The sequence below is a fragment of the Vicia villosa genome, linkage group LG7, assembly GCF_029867415.1.
Source record: "Vicia villosa cultivar HV-30 ecotype Madison, WI linkage group LG7, Vvil1.0, whole genome shotgun sequence".
Classification (NCBI taxonomy): Eukaryota; Viridiplantae; Streptophyta; class Magnoliopsida; order Fabales; family Fabaceae; genus Vicia; species Vicia villosa.
The window spans coordinates 60,976,746-60,998,928 of NC_081186.1; positions in this window are offsets into that span (position 1 = coordinate 60,976,746).

A 22,183-nucleotide genomic window follows, 5' to 3' on the forward strand; every position below is an offset into this window, starting at 1 on the left:
TACTTACGGTACGTTTCATTTTAATTGTTTCACATTTATTTATGCTTCGTATTTATTTTTAATACATTATCGTGTTTGTGTTTCAGAGCTGGATCATCTCCTACTTCCCCCGCATCCACGGCTTCCGCGTTGATCCTGAGTACGAGAACGAGATGCCCAGGGCCGCCTGATACGTTCTCCAGAGGGGGAACAATGCAGTGGGACCATACCGTGGGTACCTCGACCGTACAATGCACGATGACATCTGTTGGAGGCTATTCAGCGACTACACTGATGTTGTCCCCTTTGACAGCATATCGTTATATTCTGGTTGGTTGGCATGCGGGACCAACACCATGGTGCGGTATCTCCCTGAGCGGTGCATGCGACAGTTTGGATTTGTGTAGCTGATACCCAGGTCACCTTTTGAGGCTGCTCCTGGCACAATGACCCGAGTGCAGCTCACTGGCATATTTGAGGATTGGGAGCGTCATGTGGTCCCGGAGGAGTATCGTCGCATTCGGGTCACCCAGGACTGGCACAGTGTGGAGGGGTATGTCACATGGTTCTATCGGGTGTCACATCCTCTGATGAGACCCGACGCTCCCGGCGCTCCTAGGCCAACACACGAGGAGATCCTGGAGAACCAGCAGGCCGAGGATGACCACGCCATTGATCTCCTGCCAATCTGCCAGCGGATAGAGATGCTTGGGCGGGACGCGTTGGATCGAGGTATCGTTGATCAGGGCGGTCCAGAGGCAGTCGCCGTGATGGAGAGGATCGTCACTGATGCGGGCCGTGCGGCGGTAGAGGAGGTCCCAGGGAGAGAGGGTTAGACATACCCAGTAGGGGTCCGGGTTTATTTTTTTTATTTGGATTATATATTTCGCACACTATGACTCGGTCTGTATATATTATTTGAATTTTATTTATTATATTAGTATATTACGTTGATATGTCGTTTGTTTTGTTCGGATTTTCCGTTTTGTATATATTATACGTTTTGTATATATTTTGTACGGGACTATTAGAAAAAGCATAAAAAAATAGACTTCTGCATAATTCGGAAATGCACTTCCGAATTACACTAAAATCTGAAAAAAGGTGTTTTCGGAAGAGCATATCCGAAAACACCCCCCTTTTGGTGTTTTCGGAGATGCATTTCCGAAGTCTAGGAAAAATTTTTAAAAAAAATACTTCGAAAATGCATTTTTGAAGCAGGGGTAAACTGGTTTTTTCGCTGGGGGTGACCCCCATAAGGAGGTGGGTAAAGAAATTTCCAAGAATTATTCCAAACTTTAATATCGTTATTAAATTCATCTTAAGTAAATGAAGGTGTAATTCTTGTCCCTCTGCGATACTTAGTGTGGATGTCGTTTTCTTTACCTCCCCGTTTCACTTGGGAGGACGGCACGCTAAACCCTTCACGCGAAATTTGGAAGGAGAATGCGCCCGTGGTGGGATGAATTTTGTTTCAGTTCTTCCTACGATAACACACGAACTTTCTTATTGGTCCTACGAGTAGGAAAGGGAAAAAAAGATCTCAACTAAACCCTAGGAGTTTGCTAAGTGTGGGGATTTCACCTAGACTAGAAATTCTGGAGTCCGGGAGGTCGGTTATACATAGGGAAGTGTTTAAACACCCTACATATCTGTAGTACTCTACAGGAACCTTCTCTGTGTCATTGTGATTGTGTTTGCTGCTAATGATTGGGAAAGTTTCTCCTTTGTATTAGGAGAAGGAATTGAATTGATTAAAGAAAGACAGACAGATAGACAAACTGACTATTTTTAGTATTTTATTAGCTCGCTGAGATTCCTTGTGAACCTCATGCCTACATATCCCTAGTGGAAGTCAGAGCTTAATGTAGTTCGGGGAACTAACTAGGGAAATTAATTATTTTTGGTGCCTTGCTTGAAGCTCAAGGTTGAAGCTTGGAAATAAATCTCTGTTTACAGTAAAGAGACATGAAATTATCTCTACAGAGAGGTATTTGTACTATTCTACCACAAACATTTAAAGAGTGACAGAATAACTGAATTCATTTCATTCAAGAGGGGGACCTTACTTGTGTATGTGCAAGTATACCAGTCAAATGCCTCTTAAATGAAAGAAAGATGCTCATCCAAATTAGGGAAAGTTACCACATGTCTGGGTTTTACTGCCAGCTCATGCCTTTCAAAATCCTAAATGGGAGACTTGATTAAAATTGAAATTGAAATGTTTGTTTGTTTGAATGTGGTAGAGTAGTAAAAATATCTCTCTATAGAGATAAGCTATGTCTATCTACTGTATAAAAGATTTGACTTTAGCTGGCTTGTATGAGGCCCAAGCTTGAGGCTTTTTGATTGATTTATTAATTATTATTGACACTGGGAGATGACTCCACTGGGGATTAATTACAGGGTATTTTTGTGTTCTGTACAAAGCCCAGAATTGAGGCTGACTCTAATTAAGGAGATTCTATTTGTGTGCCTTGTACAAAGCCCAAGGTTGTGGCTGACTGTTGAGGATAATTGAATGAATGACTCTATTTTATGTGCCTTGTACAAAGCCCAAGGTTGTGGCTGACTCTAGCTAGGGAAAACATTATTTTCTGCCTTGTACAAAGCCCAAGGTTGTGGCAGACTCTTAAATGAACTGAGTAGTGATGACTCTATGGGGAAAAGATCCTATGTGTTAGGAATCTTTGACACATGAAAATATGGTTTAGTCTGCCTTGTACAAAGCCCAAGGTTGAGGCTGACTTTTGACAGGGGAGTTTTATTGTTTGGTGCCTTGTATGAAGCCCAAGGTTGAGGCTAACTGTTTTTGTTGGTTTTGACTCTACTGAGTAGATTTTATTTATTAAAAGACTGTTTTTCTTTAGAAGCTAACCCTTTCCAGGGATATTGACTCAGCTGGTGAATTTGTCTGTTAGAAGACTGGTTTTATCATGTTTTTTGGAGGCTGACCCTTTCCAGGGGTTTTGACTCTTTTGGGGAAATTATCTCCTAAGAGAAATGAATCTTTATTTATTTTGACATTTAATAACTGACTTTGGAGGCTAACCCTTTCCAGGGATTTTTATTAAAATGAAGGAATGTTTGGAGGCTAACCCTTTCCAGGGGTTTTTATTAAAATGATTGGCAGAAAGATTATCTAGTGGAGACTTCTTGTTTAAAGCCCAAGATGAAGGCTGACACATGCTGAGGAGAAAATAAACAAAGATCCTAGACTCTGCTAAGGAAGATTGATGAAGATAAGGGTGACAGAGACTGTCCATGTCTCTCATTCCAAAAGGTGTACTCAATGCAAAATTGAGACAAAACTTAGCTTGTTAAAAGTCTGGTTTAAATTGGAAGAAAACTCACCAGGGTAGGCTAAAAGGTGACTAAAGACCTATTCCTATGTTTATAAGAAACCTGATGGGTCCTTGTATACAAGCTCAAGAGGAAGCTGGAAATGCTTTTAAGAAGCCTGTGGGTCCTTGTACAAAGCCCAAGAGGAGGCTAATCGAGGGTCCTTGTTATAGCACAAGAGAAAGCTATGTAGTTTTGAACTTATTTTGGCTCTAAGCAAATGGGTAAGAGGTTTCACCGGGAATAATTCCTCTTTGGGTGGATGTGTCCTATTATTTTTGGATTCTAAGGTTTTTGCCAAGATGTTTCACCGGGAATAATTCATCTTGGGGGTTTGAACTACAGATCTCTAATTAGGAAAGAGCCTTCACCGGGAAGACATTCTCAATCCTAGGTCATATTCCTATAATATATATATATAGTTTAACTGTCTTAGGGTTTATACTCAAACGTAGTTCTAAACTAATATATGCACAGTTTATATTTGACAGTAATTTAAATAAAGACTGTAAATTGAAAGCTTGTAAAGCCTAACCTGGATGGAGTGGAGGCCTTTGGAGAAGTATGTACAGAGCCTCAACAGTAATTGGTGGATAACAGTTGAACATATATATGATAAACAGTTAAGGGTTTTTGAAAACAGAAGAAGTGAAGATGGACAAAGGTCACATAGGTATCTGAAGAGTTTCACCGGGAATAATGCCCTTCAAATACCAGAAGAATGTTTTGAAAACAGAAAGAAGATTTTGAAAATACAGTTTTGAAAACAAGCTAAGAAGAGAAGGTGTTTGGGAGTTACACTCTATTAGAGGCCCAGTACTTTACAGTACTGGTGTAAAAGCAATTTGAAAAATGATTTGGAATGATACAAGGTTTTGTTGTTTGAAAACCCTAATCATTTGATTTATTCGGAGATTGAAAACAGTTTTGAAAAATTGACAAAAGTCAACTTAATTAAGGCAAAGATGAAATCTATACCTAATTAAGACCTAAGTAAATAGGGTTTTATCATAAAATTATTCACAAAGTAATTAGGTTAAAACAAAATGAATATATATATATATATATATATATATATATATATATATATATTTTAAGGTATTTAAGAAAACACTTAAAACATACTATTTTAAACCTAATAAAAATATATAAAATAAATAATATTTTTATGATTTTTTTGATTATTCACAAAATAGATATATTAAATAATAAGTGTGTGAAAAATGAAGTGAAAATAAATTAATTTGATAGGTTAAATAATTGGTTGAAGTTGTGAAGAAATCAAATGGGAAAAAGTGGTAAAAAATAGGGTTTTGTCACCAACCAGGTTTGAACCCACGCCCTTTGTATTACCAGCCCAAAACAACACCACTGAGCCAACGCGCGCTTGGTGTCATATGCATGGTTCCATTGCAATTCATATATTACTCAAATGCATAGAAGCCAAAAAAAGAAATAAAATCAAAAGGTCTGGAGCGAGGGGGATTCGAACCCTAGACCTTGGGCACGCGCAACACACAAACACTCTTTACCACTGGGCTATAACGATGTAGTCGTTAGTGAAACAGGTATCAATCAAAATAAAATAAACTTAGACCTGAATTTGAAAATTGCGCGCCACCACCATCTTCGTCTTCAACCTCAAGTTCTCAAATTTCAAATTTATGAACTTGCTCATTTCTCAACCATTTGCAAAGATGTAAAGACCAAACTTGCTCTAAATTCACTCACGATTCTAAATATGTAACTAACATAGATTTATATTAACTACATCTAACTAATTTATCAGAAATCGTGAAGAACCCTAAATTTTAAAAATCAAATTAAATGACTATACTGAAAGATAAATGAATGATGATAGAGGGTTTTCAATCCTCTGATGATGCTGAACAAGATAGAATCGAGCTTTATCACAAAGAGTGCTTAAATTAAAGAGGTGAGGTTCAGAAACTTACCTCTGAAAATGGAGGTCGTGAGGATGATAGAGAGCACCTGGGCTTGAATGAATGATCTCAATAGCTTCCCTGAGACTCAATGATGCTAACTGAATGCTTATTGGAGCTTGAATCCTCCTGAATTGCTCTATGGACCTCCCTCGATTTGAGCTTCAAATAGACATGGAGGTTGTTGAATTTGGAGTTACAGATGAGCTGCAGCCATCTGGTTAGCTTCACTATGACCTGAGGAGTGTGCCTGGATGATTGGCTTGGCTTGAAACCTCCTGAATTACTCTATGGACCTCCAACTGCAAGTGCTCCAAATGAGAGGTGGAGATGATGATTCTCCACGCCCAGCAGTGTTCCAGAGGTTTGGATCACCTCCAAATGCCTCCCTCAATGTGTTTGAATACTTATTTTCAAAGAGAGAGCTTTGGTTTGAAGAATCCGAGTCTTCTTGCCAAAGGACCTTTGAAAAAACTAAGTATGAAGAAAGAAAAGAGAAAGCAAGAATTCTGTTGCTTTGGTGTGTTTTTTGAATGAGAATGAGGCCTCTATTTATAGGCAATTGGTTCAGTATAGTTGCAGAAGAGTGAGCTTGCTTAATGAAAGAAGTTTGGTTTCTTAAGCATGAAGGAAGTTTGCAAATATCTCTTATGCAATGATGAGAATTTTGATTCCATTTGATCAATCCCCTAGCCCTCGATTTTGCTTGATCTTAGGGGACAATTCAGAGCCAGAAATGAGCTCTAATTGGTTGGTGAGAAGATTCCTTGGGTGATTCATCAATTTGCCATAAATTCACAAATGTAATCATTACATAATCACATGTTCTTGTTTTTAGAATCTTCTTCAATCCTTATGGCATGGTGAAAATGAATGCATGGCATTGTTTCAGATATGTTATGGGTCGTGTAGCATCCATAATTGAGGTCATGTGCACAAAATTTCAAAGTTCAAAAATGATGCATGACCTATAATTTTACTTCATGAGGCTAACTTTGAACAAGCATAACTCTTAGCTCAAATTGAATTTGGAGAAGGTTGAACACAATTTGGAAAGCCCTAAACATCTACTTCAAATCATTAGTTTATGTCTTCTTCATAATCATTTGGGAAATTTGTGAAAAATGAGCCCAAAGTTGGATGAAAACTAGGTTAAAACACTTAGAAAATTTTCTAAGTGTTTATGACCTAAAACTTCAAAATTTTCAAAACCCTTAAATGGTTGATCTTTTGAAAAAAGTTCTTATGTGAGATGTTGTTTTATTTTGCAAGATCTACAACTTTCATGTTGGAAGTTTTTTGAGTTGTGTAGGTGAAATTTTGAGTTCTCACCATGCCCTCAAAAACCCTAATTCCCGACTTTTTGCTCCTTGATGAATTTCTTTGAATTTCTTTGGTCAAATGACTTTGACATCCATATATTGATGATATTGATCTTTGAAAGTCATTTTTTGACCAAAAACCTTAAAAGTCAATGATGATCCCACACAGTTGACTTTTCCTGACAAAGTGAATTTTTGGGCTTTTGTGTAGAAACAAGATCTTCTCCTCAAATGAATGATGTAAATGGATTATATTGAGGTAGTAGAGATTCTTGAATCATGTCTTGAGTTTTGGATCCATGCCCTGATTAAAAGCCAACTATCTTGGTGAATTAGGTCAAAAACCCTAATTGTCGACCAGAGGACAATGATGAGTGTAGACTTTGAATTGAGGTGTAATGTCCAGTGGATCTTGTCATAAGAGTTATTTGAAGATGATTAATGTCTTTGAATGGTTTCCTGGGGCTTTTTAGGGTTTCCCAAAGGTGATCCCTGATTTCAGTCCTTGATAGGCTCCAAACCCTAGTCTGTTGATCTGAGTAATCCTGTACTTAGATGACTGGGTGTCTTAATCAATCATAGGTGTAATAATGAGGCTTTTGAGTCTTATGATTGTATTAGAGACTAATCCCTCTATTGATTGATCCTTTGCTTGAGTTTTCTTGTCTTTGAACACCCTCGATTGAATGCCAGACTGCCCTGGGTACTTACTTTGACTTGATGAAAATCCTGAAGATATGTCATCTCAGGGGGGTCAAAAATTAGGGTATGACAGATGCCCCTATTTAAGTTTCTTTTATCTAGAGGGAGAGAGATTGAGATCTCGATTTCTCCTGCGTAAAAGAGACTTAAATATCAAAGAATGCCCGAATTTTGGGCGCTCCTGAGATAATAAAATCTTTACATGATTTGATCCCGTTGTCGCACTTGGCGGGGGATGAGGAGACAAACTCCTGCAGAAATACTTGATGTGGATTCTGGTGAATGGATGGCAGTGTAGGATGCGCAATCCATCTTCTTTAACTAAGTGTTGATACTTAGAAAAAGGTAAACAACCTCCCCTTTGTTTCGGATGTCCATATCTCGAAACTGGTCTTAGTTGTGTTTGGACAATATTTCAGATAAAGAAAAAATTTCCAATGGTTTGTTTCCTCATCAAACTTCTTACCAGCACTTGGAGGTAAGATACCATTTGACAGTAAATAAAGAAACTTCAAAGGTTTGTTTCCTCATCAAACTTCTCATCAGCACTTGGAGATGAGATACCATTTGATGGTAATAAAGAAACTTCAAAGGTTTGTTTCCTCATCAAACTTCTTACCAGCACTTGGAGGTAAGATACCATTTGACGGTAAATAAAGAAACTTCAAAGGTTTGTTTCCTCATCAAACTTCTTACCAGCACTTGGAGGTAAGATACCATTTGACGGTAAATAAAGAAACTTCAAAGGTTTGTTTCCTCATCAAACTTCTCATCAGCACTTGGAGATGAGATACCATTTGATGGTAATAAAGAAACTTCACCATCTTCCCTTTTGACTTGACGTCTTTGAAAGAATGTCATATGGCCTCATGATCTTTTGAGGGGCTAATGACTCTGTTTGAAGGCGGACGAACTGTTTTCGGGGTGAAAACTGCCATTCGTCAACTGATGCCTGGAGAATCAACGAACTGTTTTCCTAAGAGTAAAACTGCCATTCATCGACTCTGTGGGGAGTTAAACATCCCAGGAATAGACAAACTGTTCGAAGGAACTGCCATTTGTCGATCTCTTGAGTATTTAACAGACAAACTGTCTTTTCTTGGGAAAAGACTGCCATTTGCCAATTGCTAGGGGAGTAAACTGTCTTCTACTGGGAGAGACTGCCATTTGTCGACCCTGTCATGAAAGAAAGTGAGCAAACTGTCTTCTGCTGAAAGAGACTGCCATTCGCTGACTTTGTTATGATAGAAGTGAGCAAACTGTCTTTTGATGAAAGAGACTGCCATTTGCTGACTTTGTTGGGGAATCTGAACTATCTTCTGGACGAAGACTATCGTTCACTGACTCCGCTGGGGATCGTGAACTATCTTCCTGGATAAAGACTACCATTCGCTGACTCCGCGGGGGAATTATTTGTCGATCTGCTGGGAGATTCTGAATTTCTCTTTGATGAAGAATGGCACCTCTTGACCTTGCTGGGGAAATACCAAACCTGTAGGGAATTCCAAAATGTGAAGCAGACTATCTTATCTGAAGAAGACTGTCGAATGTCGCTCTGCAGGAGATTCTCGGCTGAGGAATTCAAAAAGTGAACAAACTATCTCTTTGAGGGAGACTACCATTTGTTGACTTGCTTGAGGAGATCCTTGTGTATGAACTGTTGTTTCGAAGGAAAAAAGTTTCTCCGGAACTTGCAGGGGAAACTTGAGTTCAAGCCTCAATGACTTAGGCATTCATAGGATCAAAACCTGATTCGGCTATGCAATTATGATGTAATGTATGCATGAATATTATGTAAAGTGAATGTGAATAGAATTGTCGCGGATGGAAAATCCTAAGATACGACTTGAATTCTTGTTGATCAGAAGATGTCCTCTTCTTGTAGCTCGAACTTTGTTGGGAATATCTGGTTATCAGTTGTCCGCTGTCCGAAGTAAGTAATATGAATTGAAGTAAAGATCCGTCATCGGGAGATGTTCGCAAAGCGACCTCATGGAGAAATTTTAATTCCCGGAGTCTCAACCGTTCTCGGAGCAACTATTTGCATTCTTCCTATTGTTTGTAAACCTTAGAAATAAATTTCACCTTTATTTTTGCAAGTAAATTCATTTTATTTTATGAAAACATTTGTTTCAAGAAAAGGACTGTTTAAACTTTAAAATGCATTTCAAGAAACTGAATAAGACTAGATTGCAAAGAAAAGCACAAGGCTCAAATTATTATATAAGGAATGGTAATCAGCCAAATGCTTGATTCCATGGAGTATTTACAAAGTTGGAAATTGGTAATTTTTCGGGAAAAGGGCTACGATGAAACGTGACGACCGTTATCTTTCCCTTCCACTCCGAGTTGCGCTGTATTCGTGCTTCGTAGAAGATGACCGACTGTTGATGAATACTCCGCTATGGATTTTGAATGATCAAGTTTGTCCTGAACACAGTTACTTGCCATATATCCCTAAATTTTGCGTAAACTACCCCTTTCGGGTTTTAAGTCTACCGGGATTGAAAAAAAAATTTTTTATGTCTCTAACTTTTGCCTGAATCGCCCTTTCGGGTTTTCGATTCGCCGAGACGCTCTTTTTTGCCTAAGTCGCTCTTTGCGAGTTTTCAACTTAGCGAGCTGTTCTTTTGTTTATTTAGGCGAAGTATTTCTTGACTGCGTCGACGTTCACAGGACGGGTGAATTCTTCTCCATCCATAGTCGTGAGCATTAAGGCTCCTCCTGAGAAAGCTCTCTTGACCACGTAGGGGCCGTCATAATTGGGAGTCCATTTCCCTCTCGAATCTGTGAGAAAAGATTGAATCTTTTTGAGTACAAGGTCGCCTTCTTTGATTGTGCGAGGTCGAACCTTTTTGTCGAAAGCTTTCTTCATTCTTTGTTGATATAGCTGTCCGTGGCATAAAGCTGTCATGCGCTTTTCTTCGATTAAGTTCAATTCATCGAATCTGCTTTGACACCACTCGGCTTCTGTTAATTTTGCCTCCATCAAAACTCTCATTGATGGAATCTCAACCTCTATAGGTAGGACTGCCTCCATGCCATATACAAGGGAGAAAGGAGTTGCTCCAGTCGAAGTACGTACTGATGTACGGTAACCATGAAGAGCATACGGGAGCATTTCATGCCAATCTTTGTAAGTGATGACCATCTTCTGAATGATTTTCTTGATGTTTTTGTTAGCTGCTTCTACAGCTCCATTCATCTTTGGTCTGTAAGGAGATGAGTTGTGATGTTCGATCTTGAATTCTTCACAAAGCTCCTTCATCATTTTGTTATTCAAATTTGACCCATTGTCAGTGATTATCTTGCTAGGAACGCCGTAGCGACAGATGATGTGATTCTTGATAAACCTGACGACAACTTATCTTGTAACATTTGCATATGAAGCTGCTTCAACCCATTTGGTGAAATAGTCTATGGCTACCAAGATGAAGCGATGTCCGTTGGACGCTTTTGGTTCGATCATTCCAATCATGTCGATTCCCCACATGGAGAAAGGCCAAGGGGAAGAGAGTATGTTGAGAAGAGATGGTGGCACATGAATTCTATCGGCGTAGATCTGACATTTGTGACACCTCTTTGCGTACTGGTAGCAATCTGACTCCATCGTCAGCCAATAGTATCCTGCTCTCAGTATTTTCCTTGTCATGGTGTGTCCATTGGTGTGAGTACCAAAGGAACCTTCATGTATTTCTCTCATGAGTATTTCTGCTTCTTTTCTGTCAACGCATCTGAGCAGAACCATGTCGAAATTTCTCTTGTACAGAACATCTTCATTCAAGAAGAATCTACAAGCTAACTTTCTCAAAGTCTTTCTATCTTTCTTTGACGTCCCGAGAGGGTACTCTTGCTTTCGAAGATAGTTCTTGATGTCGTGATACCATGGTTTGTTGTCGATGATTGCTTCTACTGTGAACACATGAGCGGGCCTATCCAGGCGCATAACATCGATCCGAGGAATGTCATTCCAATGATTTATCCTAATCATGGAAGAGAGTGTGGCTAATGCATCAGCCAAGTTGTTTTCTTCACGAGGAATGTGATGAAAATCTACCCTGTCGAAGAATGGTAATAATCTTCTCGCGTAGTCTTTGTAAGGAATTAGCCCTGGTTGGCGTGTTTCCCATTCTCCTTTGATTTGATTGATGACCAAAGCAGAATCTCCGTATACATCCAAGTGTTTGATTCTTAGATCCACGGCTTCTTCGAGACCCATGATGCAAGCTTCATATTCGGCCTCATTGTTTGTGCACTTGAAAGTTAATCTGGCAGTAAATGGAATATGGGTACCCTGAGGTGTAACAATGATTGCCCCAATTCCTCGTCCATAAGCATTGACAGCTCCGTCAAAGATTAAGCCCCACTGGGATCCTATCTCAGGTCCTTCGTCTGGTAGTGTCTCGTCGCAATCCTTCATCTTGAGGTACATGACGTCCTCGTCCGGAAAGTCGAAACTGGTTGATTCATGACCATTGAGTGGGTGGTGAGCCAGGTGCTCAGCTAGAATGCTTCCTTTCACGGCTTTCTGTGCGTGATACTCAATGTCATATTCTGATAACAACATCTGCCAACGGGCAATTCTCCCCGTTAAAGCAGGCTTCTCAAAGATGTACTTGATTTGATCCATATGAGAGATCAAACAAGTAGTATGTCGAATCATGTACTGGCGGAGACGCTTGGCAGCCCAGGCCAGGGCACAACACGTCTTCTCGAGCATGGAGTAGCGGGATTCATAGTCAGTGAATTTCTTGCTCAGGTAGTAAATGGCATGCTCTTTTCTCTTTGTCTCGTCTTGCTGTCCAAGGACACAACCCATGGAGTCTTCTAAGACGGTTAAGTACATTATCAAAGGTCTTCCTTCCACTGGAGGAGACAATATGGGTGGTTCGAGCAGATATTCCTTAATGCTGTCGAACGCTTTCTGACAATCGTCTGTCCAGGCGCAACTTTGATTTTTCCGCAGAAGTTTGAAAATAGGAGCGCAAGTTGCAGTCATGAGATATATGAATCTCGAGATGTAATTCAGACGTCCAAGAAATCCTCTAACTTATTTCTCGGTTCTGGGTGAAGGCATTTCTTGAATTGCCTTGACTTTGTCTGGATCTACTTCAATTCCTCGTTTGCTGACAATGAAACCAAGGAGTTTTCCTGAGTAGACACCAAAGGTGCACTTGTTGGGATTCAGGCGAAGCTGAAACTTCCGTAAGCGTTGAAATAACTTTGTCAGATTCTGTATGTGATCTTCTTCATTTTCTGATTTGGCAATCATGTCGTCTACATAGACTTCCACTTTCTTATGCATCATGTCGTGGAAAAGCGTAGTCATGGCCCTTTGATAAGTTGCCCCTACGTTCTTTAGTCCAAAAGGCATAACACGGTAGCAGAACGTGCCCCAGGGGGTGATGAAAGCTGTTTTTTCCATGTCTTCAGGTGCCATTTTGATTTGGTTGTATCCTGAAAATCCGTCCATGAATGAGAAAACTTTGGATTTTGCTGTACTGTCTACCAACATATCAATATGTGGTAAAGGAAAATCATCCTTAGGGCTAGCTTTGTTCAAATCTCTGTAGTCGACGCACATGCGGACTTTTCCGTCTTTCTTAGGAACGGGAACAATGTTAGCTAACCACTGAGGGTATTCTGAAGTGACGAGGAAACCTGTGTTGATCTGCTTTTGAACTTCCTCTTTGATTTTCATGGCCATCTCCGGATGAGTTCTTCTCAATTTTTGCTTGACCGGAGGGCATTCTGCTTTTAATGGCAAGTGATGCTCCACTATACTGGTATCCAACCCTGGCATATCTTGATAAGACCAAGCGAAGACATCTGAGAATTCTTTGAGCAGCTGTATCAAACTCTCTCTGATCTCTGAACTGAGCGAAGCCCCAATCTTAACCTCTTTTTTGTTTCCATCGGAACCAAGGTTAATGATCTCTAGAGGCTCATTGTATGGCTGAATGGCCTCTTCCTTTTGTTGAAGTAACCGTGAAATTTCCTTTGATATTTCTTCGTCTTCTTCTTCCTCTGCCTCGAATACAGGAAACTCAAAGCTTGGAGAAGTCATACGGTCGTTCGTTTCAACGGGGTATTTTATGATTAATCTGCATATGTGTGATAAGTTTTATTTAGACAACGAGGGAAGACTCGGTGTATGCAGTTAATGGAATATTTGATGTTTTTTAAGGGTGTTTTTTAGGATTACCAATTTCCGAAAAAAGAAAAGGGAAAACTAAACGAAGGAACAGAATGACATTTTTATTTATTGACAGTCATTTCTTGAAACAAAGACCCTATAAAATAAAACTCTATTGCTTTGGGCGAAGCAAAGAGGGACACTTTCCTAAGAAATAGTAAAATGCAAAGCCCTATGAAACATCTCTTCACCCTGGGCTATGGTGAGAGGACAAAATAACGGTGAAAGTTCCTACTTAGGAGTGCGAACAACAGTTGTAACTTCAACAGCTGTCCAATAGTGGCGAACCCCATTGTGCACTAAGTAATCTGGAACCTTAGGCTTAAGCTGGCCTGTGGTAGGTCTTGATTTACCAACCACTGTCTTTGCAACACTCAGACGATCTTCTTCTACTTCAGCAGACTGAGCGGTGTGAGCATACCCATTTCCGAGTGGAGTATGTCGGTTTTTCTTTTGAGGAAACTTCCAATCTTCTGAATGGAGAGACTCGTTGTCGGAGACACTTTCGAGATCATCCTCTTCTGTATTTTGGTCTTGCTCTTCTCCCAAGATGGCACTGACTAGATATGTGAACTCTAAATCAGTAGTCTCGGAAGGTGACTTGGGGATATAATCCTCAATGATGATTTCACCAGTCGATGATGATGAATAACAAGGGTTATACATCTCTTTTGGCTGAGAGAGGTACTAAAAATCACTGTTCCATCCAGTTGGAACAATATCTTCAAGAGAGATTCTTGAACTTTCAGGAGCGGAGTATTTCACCATGTAGTCGAATTTTCCGCTTGGTTCTCCTAATGTATCCCAAGTCTCTTCGGGGATAGGAGGAACTTCTTCTGATGAACCATGACTTCTGGTGGTGAAGCTGTCAGTAACTTCATCACTGCTTGGTTGAGTCTTACTTTCAGATCCTTTAGTCGGATAACAGCAAGGTGAATCAGACTCTGATAGGGAGATGTATCCTGCTCTGTTAAGATAGGATAACCATTCCTCTTCATCGGTGTTTTCCGTACCGATGGTATTGACTGTTTTTTGAACAGGTTGAAGAAAACTTCCGCTGTGGAAAGTTTCTTGAATTGGAAGAACTACCTCAATTCCTGGAATAGTCTTTGATGATGTTGGAAAGAATCCAACTCCCGTTCTGTTCTTGTTGTTGGTAGGAATATTAATGTGCCCCCAACCATTGGTAGTACCATCCTTTACAACTTGGATTGCATCTTTGTATGAAGAGATAGACGCTGCTTTCTCCTTTCCTTTGTCCAAGGAAAGTGCTTGGAATTTAGTTCCAACAACCTCTTTTGGTTCTATGTCGGAGAATGATGACAGGTTGCTGACGATCAGAGCTCGTTCTCCACATACGGTTACCAATTTGTCATTTCTTATGAACTTCAGTTTCTGATGAAGTGTTGAAGTAATTGCCCCAGCCTCATGAATCCATGGGCGACCTAGCAAACAACTGTATTGTGCTGGAATATCCATAACCTGGAAAGTGATTTTGAACGTCTGAGGTCCAATAGTTATGGGAAGATCTACTTCTCCGAAAACTGACTTTCTTGATCCATCAAATGCTTTGACGATGACATGACTTTTTCTTAGAGGGTAATCTTCGAAAGATAATCTTGACAATGTTGATTTAGGCATGACGTTGAGAGAGGATCCGTTGTCTATTAGGACTCCTGTGAGTGTATCACCCATGCAGCCAACTGAGATGTGAAGTGGAAGATTGTGGTCCACTCCTTCTTCAGGAAGATCTTCGTCACAGAAACTTAGGCTAGTTCCCGCGGAGATGTTGGCAACGATGTTGTTGAATTGGCTTATTGTAACGCCAGGTTCTACGAAAGCTTGTTCCAAAACTTTCTGTAGAGCTTCCCTATGAGCTTCAGAACTCAATAGCAGGGAAAGAACAGAAATCCTAGACGGAGTATGTAGTAATTGATCTACAATGTTGTATCCACTCCTCTGGATTAACTTCAAGATCTCATCATTTTCTTTCGCTTGAACAGCATTGGTCGGATGATTGTCTTGCCTATGTGGTACTTCCTCCGAAGGTTTCTCCACATTTTCTGTTGTTCTGTTGAAGACTCGTCCACTTCTGGTGACTCGACTAACATCAGCAATGTTGACAACAGATGGTAATGGTATTTCCTTACCATTTTCAATGAATGTAGCATTATACTTGTATGGTATAGCCTTACTGGACTCATACGGTACAGGACCTGGTAAGTAGATGACTAGTGGTGCAACTGCTGTCTTCCTGCTATCATACTTGACTTGCATTGGTTCAACTTGATTAATTTGAGGAGATACGGTAAAGACTTCGTCATCTTCCCTATTGGCAAGAACAGTAATGGTATTGTCATCCATCAGCTTTTGAATGTCGTTGCGAACACGCAAACATCCTTGTGAATTTCTTCGACAAATTCTGCATCTACTGTAAGCGTGGAAATCTGTTCCAAAGTAGGCAAGTCCATTTAAAGTTTTGTGGAACCTGACTACCGATCCTTCAAGATCTTCGACTTTGTAGATTTTGTATTCTCCTGGACATCCTTGAACCATGTTGACGTCATGTTCAGTCCTGACTCGGATATGTTGAATCCATCCTAAGTCCATTTGTTCTTGTAATGCAGCTTGAACTACGGCACATCCTTGATTATTCTTTGGACAAATATCACATGTGAAGTAGTTGTGAGGTGGTACATAACCGTACCCAGCTTGTTTAGCGTGCATCTTGACAAGATTTTCCCCTATCTGACGAATGTCGTAGATTTGAATGACATTGGGGTGTTGATCTATCAAATTTACTGAAGCTTCTTTATGCTGCGGCAAAGGATTTGCTTGGACGTTTGGATTAGTATCTTTGAAGGATAGCATTCTGCTCTTCACTAATCGTTGGACGTCAATCTCGAAAGAGAAACAGTTCTCAATATTGTGACCTGGTGCCCCCTGATGATAGGGACAAGATTGGTCAGCCTTATACCATGGTGAGGAACTATTTGTAGGATTTGGAGGACTCCTTGTTTGAATGAGTCCTTTTGCCAGTAATGTTGGAAACAATTCTGCATACGGCATTGGTACGGGGTCAAAGGCAGGATACCTTGGAGCCCGATTGTTGTAATTTGGAGGTCGAACCTGCTGCTGAGGTTGCTGCGACCTTTGTTGATTTTGTTGTTGCGAAACCTGAGGTTGATAAGCTGGCGCTGAGTTAACAACCGGAGTTATTGTTGCAACTTGAGGTTGGAATTTCTTCTTGATTTTGTGCAAGACATTGCTGACATCTTGATCCTTTTTCTTCTGGAAAGAACTTCCATACTTCCTTGGACCAATAGAAGATTCTGGTTCTTTGTTCAAGCGTCCTTCTCGAACTGCTTCTTCTAAACGCACACCCATGTTTACCATCTCGGTAAAGTCACTTGGTGCACTTGCAACCATTCGTCCGTAGTAAAATGGACTTAAAGTTTTGAGATAGATTTTTGTCATTTCTTTCTCTTCAAGTGGTGGACAAATTTGAGCAGCAACTTCACGCCATCTCCGAGCGTATTCCTTGAAGCTTTCTCTATCCTTTTGAGTCATGGCCCGGAGTTGATCTCTGTCGGGAGCCATATCCAGATTGTACTTATACTGTTTGACGAAGGCCTCTCCGAGGTCTCGAAAAGTACGAATCTCTGAACTGTCCAAGTTCATATACCATTTGAGTGCAGCACCAGTCAGGCTGTCTTGAAAATAATGAATGAGCAATTGTTGATTATCAGTCTGAGTTGACATTCTTCGAGCGTAAATCACAAGATGACTTTGTGGGCATGAATTCCCTTTATACTTCTCGAATTCTGGTACTTTGAATTTGTGAGGAATCTTAACATTTGGAACTAGACAGAGGTCTGCAGCATTCTTTCCAAATAGATCTTGTCCTCGGAGAGTCTTGAGTTCCTTCTGCATTTGCAGAAACTGTTCCTGGAACTCGTCCAATCTTTCATACACGCCAGCATCCTCACTTGGAGCGTGATGATATACTTGTCCGCCTTGCGGGGGGAAAAGTATGCATAATGGGCTGTGGAGAAGCCATGACAGCAGATCTTGGAATCTCAGCATTCTGTTGTGTGAAACCCATTGCCGTTGCTCTTGGAACTTCAATTTCCAGAGGTTTGTAACCCTCCGGTGGACGCATATCCATGGTGACTTTTGGAGCTTCAGAAGCTGGAGGTATGTACCCTTCTGGAGTAAAGTTATACGGCATGCCCCAAGGTTGATCAGGCGGCATGGTATACTGAGGAATAGGAGTAGAAACAATCTCGGAAACCACAGTCCTTTGTGGTTCTTCTGGCGTTGGTTGATTCTGCGCAACTACCAGGGCTTCTACCATACTATTGAGTCTTTCAACAGTACCTTTGAGAGTATTAATCTCTTCTCTGAGTTCTTCATTCTCTTGCTCAAAGTCTTCCATTCTTTTCTTGCGACTTGAACGAGTGTTGTATGGATGAGACAGCTTGAAAGTCTTGGTTCACCTCCTTCTCCTCCTCTCTTTCTGGAGAAAAGTGACTATTAGATCCGCGACAATTCTCGTGTCAGTGCGTACGACTAAAGCGATGTATGATATGCAATTAAGTTATTATTTTTCAAGGAAACACCATAATTACGTTATGAAACATCAAAACTTTATTAATTAAGCGAAAACGCCGTTTTTTACACACTTTGAAAAGGGAAATACAGAGAAACTGAGAGAAAGGACTCTAAAACTTTGACGAAGAGCCGACTTCACGTTCTAACATCTTCTTCTGTTTCTTGAGCTGAGCGTTCTCTGACGTGAGCTGATCGATGATCCAGGAAGCAGGAGGAATATGATGAGAAAGTGACGATTGTGTCACTTGTCGATCGAGTACTTCAAGTAACTCATCCTTCCTTCTTAGGATGTTCTGAATCTCAACATTTTCCGTGTTGACGATTCGATACTTGTTCCTCCAAGCATTCCTTTCTTGGCATACCTTGTTTAATGCCGCTTGCAGTTTTTCAACATCGGTGGAGAAAAGGTAAATTGGTTCCCTTAGGGGAATAGGTTCTTGATGTTGATATGGCATCCTGAGCTTGAATGCTCTGACGCGTACCCATTGAAGGTAAGGATCCAGGGAGATGCAAAGATGTTTTCCTAACAATCTTCTCCCTTTGCTGTGAACAAGACGCCAGGCTTGAACAATTTCCTTCTTCAGCATGTTGCCATGATCGTCGATGTTCTTGAAGAACAGACCCTCCAATTGGATGTTACTTAGTATATTTTTCATGGGATAGCCGTATTGACGACGGGCTAAAGCTGGATTGTAACTGATTCCTCCCTTAGTTCCAATAAGGGGTATGTTGGGAAAACTTCCGCAACTGAAGATGATCTTGGTTTCGTCGTTGTCAGGACTACACCAATCAATGTCTGTATGAGTGAGAGACATGATTTTCTGTGACCAGTAAAGGCCATCCCTCATGTTCCAGAAAGTGCTGGACTTTGGCAGGTGCAAAACGAACCATTCGTATAACAACGGTACGCAACATGTAATTAATCCTCCTCGCTGCAGGTTTCTTGAATGCACAGAGTGATAAGCATCCGCCAGCAAGGTTGGAACCGGATTTCCAATTAAGAAGATCTTAATTGCGTCGATGTCGACGAAATCGTTAATGTTAGGGAACAAAAACAATCCGTAGATAAGCAAAGCCAAGACTTCCTCAAAAGCACTCATATCTTGGATGCTGACGAAGTACCGAGCTTGATCAAACAGGAATTTGGAGGGCAATCCTTGAATTCCTCCTCTACTCACCATATGAGTTCTGATGTCGACTACGTTCAAAGGAGTAGTTGCAGCAATGATAATGTCGTCAGGATTCTTTTCCAAACCGGAGTACGGATCTTGCGCGTACACGGGTATTCCAATCAGACGAGAGTACTCCTCTAACGTAGGCATGAGCTGATAATCTGGAAAGGTGAAACAGTGATACGTCGGATCATAAAACTGTACCAAGGTGGGAAGGATCCCATCCACAATGTTGGTATTGAGCAAAGGCAGAAGTTTTCCATACTTCTCCTTGAAAGCCTGGGGGTTGACCACCAGTTTTCCGAGCTTTCCCAGTTCCTCGACCTGGGGAATCTTGAAGGTGTATTTTCTAGCTCTCTTTCTCCCATAATCCATGGTATAGATCCTTAAGTCCTTTCTCCGTTTCTCTCTTTCTATGAAGTTCAAAACGTTTGTTATTTAGTTTCCTTGAAAAACGACTCGAAAAAGACTCTTTTTGTTTTTAGTTGTTTATTAATGAATGATGCATGAATGCATGAATGCACACACAAGAGTTTTAAACAAACATGGCGTTGAAGGGTATAGTGGTCATGAAGTCCAAACGCAAACCTCGCCCCAATGGTAAACTAAGGTTAAGGATTTTTGTACCTGTAGAACGGGTTCTAAGGGTCTCAGAGTTTTTGCTCAACCTTAAAGATACGTTGATTGGTATCTATAAGAGAGTTTTCTCTGAGTGTAGTATCTGCGTGACAATTACTTTCGTAATCACCGCTCTACGTCCTAAAAAGGCTTTAAGTGGGGTTAATGTGTTTCTAGGTCCTCCTGGTACAAATCAGTCTCGGAATGCAGTGGCGCAGTTAATCACAACCAGCCAGGCAAATCCCAAGAGTAGAATTGTGAACCAAGATTAGAGGGTCTTCACCGGGAAGACATCCTCCATCCTATCTTATGTTGCACTCAAATCCGGGTATAGGATTTCTCACCACAAGGGGGAATCAAGCCCTTTCCCGATACAGAATAAACAAGATAAACAAATATAAATGCAACAATCACATGAAATGACACAGAGGTTAGGCAGGACCTCTCTTGTTTGAGGGGGAATTTGGCATCCCTAATTCCTCATTGGGGCTGGACCAGCAACAGGTCAACCATTGGTTTGGATGAAAAACCAAGGTTTTTAACACTTATATCCCCAGCAGAGTCGCCATTTTTCTGTGGATGTCGTTTTCTTTACCTCCCCGTTTCACTTGGGAGGACGGCACGCTAAACCCTTCACGCGAAATTTGGAAGGAGAATGCGCCCGTGGTGGGATGAATTTTGTTTCAGTTCTTCCTACGATAACACACGAACTTTCTTATTGGTCCTACGAGTAGGAAAGGGAAAAAAAGATCTCAACTAAACCCTAGGAGTTTGCTAAGTGTGGGGATTTCACCTAGACTAGAAATTCTGGAGTCCGGGAGGTCGGTTATACATAGGGAAGTGTTTAAACACCCTACATATCTGTAGTACTCTACAGGAACCTTCTCTGTGTCATTGTTATTGTGTTTGCTGCTAATGATTGGGAAAGTTTCTCCTTTGTATTAGGAGAAGGAATTGAATTGATTAAAGAAAGACAGACAGATAGACAAACTGACTATTTTTAGTATTTTATTAGCTCGCTGAGATTCCTTGTGAACCTCATGCCTACATATCCCTAGTGGAAGTCAGAGCTTAATGTAGTTCGGGGAACTAACTAGGGAAATTAATTATTTTTGGTGCCTTGCTTGAAGCTCAAGGTTGAAGCTTGGAAATAAATCTCTGTTTACAGTAAAGAGACATGAAATTATCTCTACAGAGAGGTATTTGTACTATTCTACCACAAACATTTAAAGAGTGACAGAATAACTGAATTCATTTCATTCAAGAGGGGGACCTTACTTGTGTATTGATCGGCCCACCAATTTCACCTTGTTCCTATGTTCGAATCAATGGAAAAGCACTTCATTCGGTGGTATTTTAAGTCGTTTTAGTCTAGTTCTTAATTAGTTTTGTTTACCTTTGTATTTGAATTTGGTGTGTTACTTTTTCTAGTTTTTGTTGTTTTTCCATTGCTTTTGATCTTGTGTTGGTAGTGTTTTAAGTTATGCAGATACAGGGCATGATTCGAGACAAGAAAAAGTGAATTTTGGTGAGACAGAGCTGTGACACGGCCACCCGTGTCATGGGACACGGTCGTGTCAGACTTGCTGAAGAGAAGAACTTGAAAATATGAAAACCAAGAAGACAGAGTTGTGACACTGCCACCCGTGTCATGGGACACGGCCGTGTCAGACTTGCTGAAGAGAAGAACTTGAAAATATGAAAACCAAGAAGACAGAGTTGTGACACTGCCACCCGTGTCATGGGACACGGCCGTGTCAGACTTGCGCGCAGAAAAATATTCGTTTTCAAATCTTTGAATCAGTCACTTAAGGAAGGGCATTATGGACTTTTCGAAGCAAAATAATTGTTGAGAGATATTTAGTCACTGTTTGGAGAGGAGAAAAGGACTTTTTGACGGTCGGAGAACGTGAAAAGAGGATTGGAAGCACTAGGGTTTGAAGCGAAGAAATCTTCAAGAGCATCCGCAATTGAAGATCAATTCCTATTCATCTTATTGTAATGTCTTCATCCTTAATATCTGTTATCTTGACAATTGCCATGAGTAGCTAAACTATTTACGTGTTAGGGGGTGTCCCTGAATTGCTATTGTAATGAACCTAATTTCCTTTATGTTATGAAATCGTTATGTGTGTGAACTTATTTGATTGTGCAAAGTGCTTATTGCTTTATCTATCGGACAAATAGATTTTTGATTTACGGTTAAGGGTTAGGTCGGACAAACCACCTTATCGCTGTTTGCACAATAATATTACGGTTGTTATTGCTTAGGAATGAGGATTCTCCGTAGTAACC